The sequence below is a fragment of the Ascidiella aspersa genome, chromosome 7, assembly GCF_963924565.1.
Source record: "Ascidiella aspersa chromosome 7, kaAscAspe10.2, whole genome shotgun sequence".
NCBI lineage: Eukaryota > Metazoa > Chordata > Ascidiacea > Phlebobranchia > Ascidiidae > Ascidiella > Ascidiella aspersa.
Genome location: NC_139453.1, coordinates 31,133,226 through 31,146,035, shown reverse-complemented (window position 1 = coordinate 31,146,035; position 12,810 = coordinate 31,133,226). Strand labels below are relative to the sequence as shown.

The following is a 12,810-nucleotide window of genomic DNA, read 5'->3' as shown; positions in this document are numbered from 1 at the left end:
TTACCTAATACAACAATAATAAGTACCACAGCAAATATTTTAAATCTTGTATTACACCGACATTGTTAAATAACAAAAAATAAACGCAGTCGATTAAAAAGTAATGTACTTGAAGTTTTTTTTGAATACTTTCATAGAACCGGAAATGGCCTAACTACTTCAGGAAGGAATTAAACGGGAAGCCAAGGATATTTTACCTTTGAAAAATCAATCATTGATTTCCAAAAGCCTTGGTTAAAAAAAACTATTTACACCAGAGGTTCCCAACGTGGGCGGTACCGCCCCCCTGTGGGCGTTGGCGAGTTCCAAGGGGGCGTTTTGAGCCTGTTCATGATTTGGGGGGCGCTGAACGCACATAAGGGGGCGTTACATGAAAGTACTTATATCAAAATGTTATAAAAAGTTCACATACAAATAGTAACCAACAGCACTGTAGGACGTAGGTAACTTTTAACCTTAAATGGCAACTTTCGTACTGCGAACTTGTAGTAGTTTCCCGACCATCGTTACGTAATAATTGGTTTTATGTAAAGCTGTTGGTTGTTGCTGTTGCGTTTCACCGTTTTATACGCGGCAAAATGTTTGTATATTTAAAGCAGGGGTCGCCAACCTACGGCCCTCTACCCACCGCCTCTTTGACAACTAGACACGAGTCCATTTTAAATACTTTTTGACTATCTTAACTTAGTACGGGCGAAAAATTTTCGCGCTGCGCGAATGATCTTTCTACGTCCAGTTTGTTTACGTTTTGATGCTGTATTTGGACTAGATCATCGCTTCTTTACCGTTGGGACGTGGAAGGCAGCAAAGTGTGTCGCGGACAAACGGAAAACGTATTAAAAAATATTAGACATATATTTTTTAACATTTTTTATTTTTTCGCCAATGTAATAAGAAATGCCGTTATACCCCAAAAAAATCGCGCTCGCTTCGCTCGCCAGGTGCGCCCGGACTTCAAAAGATTAACAAACACTATTACACTTTTCATTATTAGCATGGATAACAAGAAATTCGAGGCTCGCCTGATTCACAGTTGTTCTAACATTTTTCTAAGTTAAAATTTTGCGCGGCCAACAGAGACATTCATGAGTTTGGTTGGTGCCCGCGACTACAAAAGGATTTAAAGTCTTGGTGCAGAAAGATATGAAATTTTCCTGGTAATGACATAACCTGGTGAAATAATGTATGTATAAATTCCTATAGTGAATGCATGTTAGTCAACCTAAAACATGACTGACAGCTTATCGAAACGAAAGTGAAGACAATATGATGTTAGACAACGATTAATATAATACTTTACTGTAAAACAAGATGAGGGGGGCGATATGAAATAATACTGAGCCCAAGGGGGCACTAGTGTAAAAAAGGTTGGGAAACACTGATTTACACTTTCAGTTTATTGAACGTTGCCATAATATCAATAATATTATTTTAAACCGCCAAAATCCTTAAGCTATAGGTTTTTCTCAGACTTTTGAATACCGATTCATTAATGATCCATGTCAAAAGCTAACAAAGATATTGTTCATAATCATCTTAATTTTGCCCTAAATCTGGAATTAAAGCATCAATTTTCCAGATAATGTTTTAAATTTATATAGCAAAATCTGCAAAGGCTGGTGGTTTTTTTTTCTGAATATCACAGCAGACCATTAACATCAGTGTTTATTATTCTGTTTTATTTGGTTTTTCAGCCAAAACGTATTTACATTTATCAGTTTCAATCAGAAAGACCAAACAATTAGCGTCTAACGATGATAACTAAGTTAAAAATATAAAAAGAAAGAATTATGGTGTCACCAGACATTCTAGATTGTAGAACACAGAAGGTTTTGAACAATTTCTTCGTTCCTAAACTGCAAAGCTACCTTTAAGGTTACTTCATATGTTTCGTTGCTAAAACACAATCGCTAAAATGTCAAGAATGACTCTTAAAAGGATACGCAAAAGTGCATAAAAGCAATTGCTGTAAATAGCTTAGCACTTAAAAATTTTACGTAACCTAACCTTGTTTCTCTTTTCCAGTTCTCTTGCTTATAACAAATTCTAAACTAATGCTGGAAACAAAATAGATGCGCTAGAAATAAGTTTGTAAACTCCTAGTCATATTTGCCACTGGGGTCACGACCCCTTCTACGACATCGACCCCATTCCGAGGGTCAGCAGTTCAGATACAGAGAGGATCAATGACGTCATCAAAACCATCGGACGACGCTTAGAAGAGTTGTTTGGATCAATAGCTTGGTCCTAAACAAGTGGTGTGACGTTCCTGAGAAATGTATTAGTAAGTTTCTGTTAGATGTATTACTGTGAAAGCTAAGGCTCATGGTCAAGAGTTCGAAACTCACTGAAACAGCAATTTACCTTCTACTGTAAAAATGTAATTTTTAGCAACGAAACTATATTTTACAATATACAATAATCGCTCTTTTTCCATATGACAAATAACACTTTAATTAAATGATAATTTAAGGTTATTTGACCAAAGTTAAAGTCAAGAAGAAATAAAGTTTTAAATCATACCTTTCGATGCGATGACGTCATCGACGGTTTGTATGTTGAAGCTTTGATCATCGTCACTAAGGTCAACCAAACTACGACCCGAGGTAACCTTTAACCCCGTGACCTCTGACCGACCACCTTGGGCGGTCACAATGTCAACTCCTTGCAACAAAATAAACTTTGCTATTTTTTTAAAGTAATTTTCAACAAAACCAACTTTACTAATACCAAGTTCATTTGAATAAAATAAACTGAAAGCTAAAATATCTTTTACTTGACAATATCCTTAGATTTAACTTTTCCCTGTTTCTTTACTATTTCTAACTCTCTTCTGTTGTGTAACATGTTTCACCTGCGTTGTTTCAAAACAATATCTCTATTCTGCACTTGCCTGTTGGCTAGCAATGAATATATTCTAAATTTACTTTTAAACAGTAACAATGGGTCTACTGTGGCTTTACCTGTCCGCAATAACTCTTGCATAACGCGTAACAAAGAATCTATATTCTATATATCCTTATATGAAAAATGTCAACAGAGGCTATATTTTAAAATGGTTTGTTACTAAACAATCATTCTGAATTATTTTCCTCTCAACAATGTCTGTTGTGCATCTCTACTGTTTACGTCACAATGCCCTGTATTGTACCTTCACTTTCTGCGTAACCCTGTGACCTTTTGAGTGCGACCTGGTCGTGGTTATTGGTGAGTAGAAGGATGACCCGTTTGACCTTGTCGGGTGACCTTCCGACCGCGTTGAAATAATCAACCGCGTGTTTGACCGAGGCCAGTGTACCGGGGCATCCCCCAACGTGTTTCAGATCATTTACACGCTCCAGTAATTCATCCATGGGACCGCTTTTTAGATCAACTATAATCTGAATAAAATAAAAAATAAAACTTTAAAATTAACTAAAAGTAATTTACTTATTTTAAAATTATCAATGTTCCATTTAATTATGAAATGACAGTACCTAATATTGTAAACAACCATTTCTTTCTATAAATTACAAACAATTAGTGTAACTTTATAAGTGAAGTTTCTGGGTTAACTCTTGTTGTTGTTTTTCATCGTAAACGTTTAATTTCTAAAGTTATTTCCATACCTCATTATCGTGTTCGATTTGTCCAACTTGACAAGTGAGTGGAGCAGTTGACAAGACGCGCATGACTCCGACCTGTACATCGCCCACCTCAACAGGGCCTTGGTAGGAGGCAAGCACCTTCAACAACCAATCGATTTGTTGCCTGAAGTTTTGCTCGCTCGATGCAGCAGATATGTCAAGCACTACCATCACGTCTTGCATACAAGGAGGGTTCGAACAACCTTTAGCAAAAGTATGTTTGTCACGGGAAGCTTAAGTTTTATAATAAGACATTGTATCTTAAACAAAACAACCGCACATCAGATTTAAAGTAGACCTCATTAAAACAAAATCGTAAGTATTTAATTTAAAGAAAGAAAACAACAACTGTGATCTAGCCCTTTTGTCATGGTTATTTTTCAACTTGCTCCCCTCTGAGCCTGTGTAGCTCAGTTGGTAGAGCGACGGTCCCGGTATAACCGAGGTCGTGAGTTCGAACCTCACCACAGGCTAGTTTTACTAACAGGATGCAGCAGGCAATGGTGCTATGGTTGTTTCTCGAATTGCTCCCCTTTGAGCCTATGTAGCTCAGTTGGTAGAGCGACAGTCCGGGCTTGATCGGAGGTTGTGAGTTCGAACCTCACAACAGGCTAGTTGTTTTTCTAGCCTGCCTTGCATCATTTAAAGACAGATTCGGTGAGCCTGCATTGGCTTTCGGAGTGTTTTAATTTAACAAATAACTCCGACAAATAAAGTGATAAAAACTAAAACACTGTGTTAACAACTACAAGCAAAACTTATACATACAAACAGTATAAACCTTCTTTGTAACTCTAGCTAAAAACAACTACTATTTTTGCAAAATGTAACAACAGCTCAGCTGTCAATTTGCAAAATCATATGGTATTAAAACATATTTTTGATTTTAAACTTTGAATATAGAAAAAATGCTATTTGAGCAAACTTATATCCATCTACCTTCACAGGTTGGTGGCAAGTTGTTCCATTGAGCGCCACCATTGCTTAGTGGAGTGTCGCATCGAAGGGTGGCAGCCCCCTCAATGTTATAACCCTTGTCACACACAAACTCACACTCTGCGTTAAACTTGTTGCCGCCAGGACACGACAAGTTGCCATTAGAGGGCGCCATTAAAGGGGGCTGGCATAATAAATCTGGGGGAAAATCAAAAAATAATTACGAAATTATCCCAGGACATCAACTCTAAAACCTTTTGTGGCAGCCCCTTTTGCTTACTTAAAATTACGGAGGAACTCTTTGTTTCTAAAGCGGGCAAACAAGCTAAGGTAAAAAATCACAGTACAATGATCATTATGCAAACATTCAAATGGTTATCCATACAAGCCTATGGTTACACACAGGCAGTCAAATCAAGTACTAAAATTTGTTTCACATACCCCAGAGAACTTTTTCACGGAACCACAAGGGTCAGTAGCCTAACCACTATTCTACAATTTGGTAAAACTTATCATACTTATAATAAAACCGTGAACTAAAATTGCAAACAATTGTTTGAAAATAAAAAAAAAGTTTTAGGCAAACTTAAAATATAAAGACAAAACCAACAAAATGACATATTTTCACCTGATGAACAAAAAGGTGTTTCGCCATTCCAGAAAGCTCTTTGGTTTTCTTGAACACAAGCGATGAAAGAAGGACCTTTAATGAACAAGCCAGGTGGGCAGTTGAACATACATTGTGAGCCTGCTTCATTGCTGTCTGTGCAATTAAACGTCAACTCAGATGTTGCATTGATAGATGGGCATTTTACATTGCCTGGAGAAAAATACAGTTAAAAAAATAAATCAAATGAAACAATTTGCAAATAAACTATTGATTACAAATTAAAACACAGCAAAATATAATATATAAGGCATAACAAGTTTAAACAAAATCTTTTTAAAAAACAACACTTTTAAACCTGTTAGACCAGCGGTTCCCAAACTGGGATCCGTGGACCAATTGGGGTCCGTACAACAGTTTTAGACGGTCCACAAGGAGAATTAGTCTTTTAAATTTTGCAACATTAGGTTTTAGCAAATGATTTAAAACATTATCTGTCACCAATATTGTTTTTAGTAATGCTTTATTATTCGATCATATAGCGTGTTTTATGATGTTTCTTGCAACATAAAGCATCTATTATGCTGTCTTAACTGCTATCAGCGAATCGTTCATATTAGTTAGAGAGTTGTTACATTAGAAAGAATCGAGACTGCATTAGTGTTCTACAAGAAACATGGTCCAACAGACCCTTGAATTTTTAACGGGTCCGCCAGGCAAAATTTTTAGAAAAGTTTGGGAACCGCTGTGTTAGACTAACAAAATTAACTTTTTAGATTTAGCTGAGTAATTTACTCTAAGAATAAGCTATAAAATTTATTGAAATACCTTCACATATAGGCATGGGTGAATCCCATTCTGAATATGATTGGTTTATCTGCAGACAAGAAATAACATTGTTTCCGATAAGAACTTTGTCTTCGTCGCAAACAAATTCACAAACTGTTCCTTTATTGTGAACATAATTACAAATACTTGATCCACCTTTGATATTTGTTCCATTCAAACTGCAACCTGAGCCTAAAAAACAAAATAAAAAAGTAACATATTTTTTTTCAGTTTTATGGTTCGAGTGACAAAACTTCATCAACTGGATTAAACATTCTGCAAACAAATTTAAAGAGAAATCTTTTAAAAAAGCACAATAACCAATTTTTTAAAATCACTTACATGTTTGTTTGCTATTATTAAATATCAAATTGACTGGAAATAATCAAATGGTAATAAATTAGATATACCTGGACAGTTGTTATCTGTTATCTTTAGAACAACTTCTGACAACAATTTGTTTAACTTTAGGTAAGTTGTTGGTCCAAGAAAAAATAAATTGTGACTAAAACCAGAAAAATCTTCACTGTTTGAATCTTCCATACCAACAACAATGATCTTGACTCCTATGAAAACATATTTCAATTAAATATAACATTCCTAAAGCTTTTTCATTTAAACACACATAAAATAAAGGTCTTTTGATTAATTTTTGGCATATAATTTTCACAAAACAGTTAATTTCAATGAAATTCTGTCTAATATTATTATCAAATGAAAAACATTTGGAAATTTAATACTTTTTCACCTAAAAGTATTGCAACTTAAAAAAATTTATTAACCAAAATTTAAATAATCTACCTGAACTAATTAGTTTTTCAGCTTCTTTCAAAACATTTGTTTTGGCAGGACCAGTTTGTAGGAAGAGCAGAATAGGTTTGGCGAGTCCTCGTCCAAATCTTTTAATGTAATCATAAGAACTTGATAAGAAGTTTGTGCTCCAACAGTTTGGTATCGTCACTATTTCCTTCACGATTCCACGAAACATGTCGTACTTTTCACTAACTGCTGGCTTTCTCTAAAAAAAATAATCAAAACAATAACAATATTAAAAAAATTGGCTAGTTTAATAGCCTCCTTCAATGGCAGTTTTTTTACATTATTACCAATATTTTTTGACACTTATTATTATTAATTTATATATTTTCATTATCTATTGGGTTTCTTTGTAAACATTTCTAACAACTTATTATATTTACCAGACCGTTGAAAATATAAAACTTACACCAAAAAATTATTTTAAGCAATTTTACCTGAAAGTTATTTTCACATTCGTTAGAGTCAGTTTGTCCGACCCAAACCCAGGTATATCCAGCGAATATAGTTTTGTGCAGAGCGTCGAGTATGTTTCCAAAGAAGTTCAAGACATCTATGTGTTCCAAACTACTTGGCTCATTCAGCAGCAAAAACACATCAACAATGCTCTTGTCACAAACTGAACAAATATAACACATAAGAAATTTACAAATAAAAATGTCCGAGTGGGTAATAAAAAAGAAGCAATAGAAATAAAACATCTTGATTTAAGACACAAATAAAATACGTTTAAACATATTTTTTTAAATTCTTAACAATAAGAACATAGTTTACTTGTTTCAAGAAACAAAAATTATGTTTGAACAATTTTTTTTTGTTTAAACCTTTAAGAACATTTAAAACTGTTTTTTTATTTTTTTTGTTCTGTTTATTATTACTCACCTACTGGAGGTGTTGTTGAACCATTTCCAAGAAAGCTTTCTAAATAACAACAAAATTAAAATTTCTTCAAAATAATAAAGTTAAAGTTTAACCCAGTGTTTCTCAACCTTTTATGGCTAGCGGCCCCCTCAGAAATAACAAATTACTAGAATAACAACACACATCAACTCTACACAACGTAGGAAGTTACAATTGGATTATTCCACTCTTACACAAAAAGTGGTAAGAGTTGGGCAAAAATCAGATTCTTAAATATCTCTCGGCACCCTTGAGCATTAGAAATGGCACTCCAGGGTGCCGCAGCAAAGTCTTACACATATTACATTCCCAATAAATCAAATAAACTTAAAGAAACAAATTACCGCAGTTTTTGGATTTCTGCTCCCAGACAAGTTCTTGTTCCGCCTGATCGAGTTTGCACACATACACATCCGATTGTTGGTCATCACACGTCACAATACAAGTCGAGTTGAGGTGGTTTGTGTTGTCACATTCAGCATTGTCTTCGTACAATAGAGACAATGGGGGAGTGCAAAAACGAGGGATTTCTAGGAAAAAGCGTGTGGTAGCAACTCAACTATAATGACAAAGTTTATAATTGCACATGTGGAAGTAAATTTCCAGAAAAATATTTTATGTTTACAAAATGTACATAACACTTTTTAGACCAGACCTGGGCAACATACGGCCCACGGGACGGATCCGGATAAACCAAAGTTAGTTTATTCAATGTTGTGTGTTTCGCCCGATTTATATCGTCTTTGCAATATGGCTGCTGTATACCGCAAGTAACACACATCAGTAACTTAAAGCAAAGTTCTTTTCTACGAAACTTTTACGTATTTTAATCTTAACTTTTGGGTCAACGTGCCCCACAACTTGTGCTAATATATCAAACAATGTACTTTTTTATCTGTGCACAGTGCGTCATGTGACGTCCTCCTCTAAATTTGAATTAAATTTTGCATTTTAAAACCAAGTTTAGTCGCATTTTTTTCGTCTTGTGGCTTTCTCTAAATTCCTTAAATTGCAAATTTTCGCACAACTCTAAACGTAATAACAAGTTCGTTAGCCTATTTGTTTTATACAGCCAGAGTAGTGACGCATCATATTGCGTGTATTTTAGATCCATATTTGATCCGGCCCGCCACAACATTTTAGGTTTCTCATACGGCCCGCGGCTAAAAATAATTGCCCACCCCTGTTTTAGACCAAACTCTAAAACTATAGGCGCGGGGCGCGAGGCCAAGCAGGCACGAGTCCACAAAAATTTAAAACTTTTTTCTGCTTTAATAACTGATGTTTTACTTTTTGAGATTCAATTTCTTGTTTATGGAAATTTGATATTTTCTTTAAAACAATACTTTTTAAAACTATACAAAATAAAACCTTAAATGATTTGATAGTTGTATGAAATTTTCATGAATAAATTTTGCAAAAAACTAGATCCCAGCTTTAGACACACACGGCATTACCTTCACATATTGGTTGGGGAAAATTCCACTTTGAATTATTTGCACAAATAATTGGACTTTCTCCAACTAGAGAATGGCTTGGTTCACATGAGAAAGTACATTCTGATGACATCATGAAATTATTTGAACAAGTAAAAGACCCGTGAAGTATTTCATCAAGGGGAGGACATTCAACTGATCTTAAAATATAACAAGTATAAATTATATACTTAAATTTCATGCAGTCATAAAAAATGTTGCTACATAGTACACATATATATCTATTATGTGATATATATACATAACTATGATACTTTATAATATTGAAATTTTAGAGATTCAGGTATTTTAATCTGTTATCTTATTTTAAATGTTTTGTGTTTTTTTTATTTATAAATTTAAGTATATTTATTTAACATTAAATAACACCAAAGTTTAAACTAAAACAAATTATGTAATCTGAAATTAACATATTAACTTAAAACTTAAAAAAAAATAGAATTAAAAAAATTTCAGCATTTTCAGTAAGTTCAAGGATCACATACTTGACACAGTCAGGCACTTCATGTGTCCATTGTGAGTCAATGCACTCAATGCTCCCCTCTCCCTTCAAAGTGAAGCCAGCTGAACAAGACAACACACAAGTTGACCCAAGCTTATTGCCGTCCTTGCATTCAAAGTTACCATTTGCTAGATTAGGCAATACTTTACATGACATGTCTGAAAATTAGGAAAAACACATGAAAACAAGCTTTCTTTTTACATTTGCCTGCTCAAGTAAAATTAGCTCTGGCAAAGTGCTGTAATCTAAGAATATCTTTCATTATATAACCTTCTGTTGTCGATTTGAGACAATTATTGTTCCAAACGTAAATAAAATTTAGCGCTAGATTTTTGAGCAACTACTATGCAATTTACCAAATGCAAGCACAACAAAGTTTTTAATAGTTGCAATTCCAAAAAATAAAAATGTATTAATCTATATTGAAAGGTCTTGTTAGACACAGCTCACAATGCAAAATTATTGTAAATAGCAATCGAGATGGTATTTAGTTGCAGTGACAATTGGATATCTTCTTAAATTCTTCAGTTTATGGGACCGATTTAATTGAAAAGAATCGCTATCTGCAATGTTCCTTAACTTAAAACAGTCTGTGTCAATATGCCAAACTTATATGCAATAATTTTAATATTCCCAAACAATTTTTGCCTAGTGTAATTCTGTTAGGGTACATGCTGATGGGTAGACACTCGACTGACATTCTTACAATTTAAAAAAAAATGAACAACATTTTTTTAATTATTATTCAGATATCAACCACCAAATTTAACAGTCAAACTTAATATAGGTCTTATAAAAATGTCAATAAACAATATATATTATATTGCTTAACAAACCTTTACAAGTAGGAATCTTGTTGGACCAGGTTCCAGAAATACAAGTTATTTGATTGACAGATCCTTCCAACCTAAATCCTTCATTACAATGAAACCAACATTCAGACATTGCTTTAACACCATCAGTGCAATTTACAGTTCCATTAAAGAATTCAATAGATGGGCATGGCGACACTGAAAATATATAACAATAAAAAATAGGAAGAATTTCAATAAGATTTTAAAACTTACATGTTCAGAATTGATCAGTTAAGTAGGAAGGGTACATATACTGTAAACACACTTACACTGACAACTTGGGGCGTTGTTTGACCATTGTAAGTTGCTTGCGTCACACAGTGTCGCAGTGGCTCCCTCTAGTGTATATCCTTCATTGCAAGTAAACATACACTCGGAGTTTGCTATCATTCCAGTTGTACAATCCATATTTGCATTCAATGGAGCAGAAAGGGTAGGACATGTGTTTTCTGGTGGTTTGTAAAACACACTAATAAATCAAGTAATGTAAAAAAATAAAGAATATAGACAATACCAAAACTTCTGATTGATTTATGTTAAACCAAATATACTTTAAAAGTTTATCAATTTGTTTTAAATTTTCATTGATTTGTAAGAAAATATGTCTGAATAGTAACAAAAGATGATTTAACAGTTAATATATTAATGTAAATTAGGACTCAGATTACATATAAATAGTGGTAGAGGTAAATAGAGAATATTGTATTTATAAAAAGATTGAAATATTGTTTCAAAAAGACAAAACATATTTCAACAGGGTGAAAACTCTTAGTACATTACCTCTACATGTAGGAACATCATTGGTCCATGTTTTTTCCCCACTACATTGTAAAGTAGGGTGGCCTTCTAGTGAATAACCATCCTTGCAAGTAAACTCACAAACTGAACCAGTTTTCATCTCCAATGTACAAGACATAAATCCATTTTCAGGGGCAGTTATATCATTACAAGTGGACCCTGTAAATAATAATTAATCAACACGATTTTAATCCTAATGATAACAACATTAGCCATAGTTTGTGTATGTGCTGAGATATTAAAGCAGGGAGTCAAACTGTTTGACTTTTCTGGTTCAGGTTCAGTTTCAAGCAATTTAAAAGTTCCGGTTTCGTTCTCGTTAATTATTTTTTTATAATTATTTTAAAACCGTTTCATAAAGTTCCGGTACGGATACAACATAAGTTGCATTAAATCTAAAAATGTGGGTCAATAAATGAGTAATCTTTGAATTGTGAGTCATTTAATCTAAGTTACATGATATATTAAAAAAACAGCCCTCAATATTAAAATATCTGAAAAATAAACATTTATTTCAACATTTTATTTATTCAATATTCTCAGTTTTTTATAAAATTTCGAATGTGGCATAACTTGACTTGGTAAAATACAAGTTGTAACTGGAGAGAACCGTTTTTTTTTTACAAGTTCGGGTTTGGATAAGGTTCAGGTTCTTTTAAAATTTGGTTTAGTTCCGGTTCGGCTACTTAAAATCTTACAAAAATGGTTGAGGTTCAGTTAGAATTTGATCTGTTAGAAAATGTTACAAACCCTAATCTGTAAAAAATACCTACTAGAACATTTTGGTGGAGCATCTTGATTCAGCTCCCAGCTATTGAGCACTGAACATTCAGCTGTCGTTGAACCAGACAAAAAGAAAAAATCCTCACAACTAAACGAAACTATTGATTCTGTTTCATATCCATTGCTATACTCCATCAGTATTAATCCATCCTCCGTTGAACCAACATTGGCAAACTCAATACAATTTGCAGAAATAACTAAAATTGTTCAGTTTAGTAAATAAATGGGATATTTAATTAAACTCAAACTTACCTTTTGTGAAAATATTAACCAAACCAAGAGCTAATAGAATCTTCAACATTATTATTTTACTTGATAATTTTTTGCACAGTTTGAAAAAAAAATTGACAAACTCGTTCGATTATGAGCAATAACTCAACTAAAAATAACAAAAACGCAATATATAGCTAGCAAATTGTTCTATGTGCAAAACTGAAAATGGATAACCCAAATTTCATTAAAAAAAATTTAATGAAAACACTTTATTTAAACCCAAGATATTTGACAGAATGACTTAAGTCCAAGTCAAGTCATTAGTCCGAAAGACTTAAGTCAAGTTATTTGGTTAAAAGTCTTAAGTCAAGTCACTTGAAAACATTGAATAAAGTGCACTTAAGTCATTTAACACTGCAGAACACCACAAGCCACAATTTTGGAGTGCAGG

At 33.5% G+C, this 12,810-nt stretch overlaps 1 non-coding gene across 1 annotated transcript; it reads left to right on the top strand.

Annotated features, from left to right (window-relative positions):
- Positions 1 to 4,025: 4,025 nt before the first annotated feature.
- Trnap-cgg (transfer RNA proline (anticodon CGG)) lies at positions 4,026 to 4,099 on the top strand. The gene has a single exon. It is a non-coding gene; the product is annotated as a tRNA-Pro (tRNA).
- The last annotated feature ends 8,711 nt before the right edge of the window (positions 4,100 to 12,810 follow it).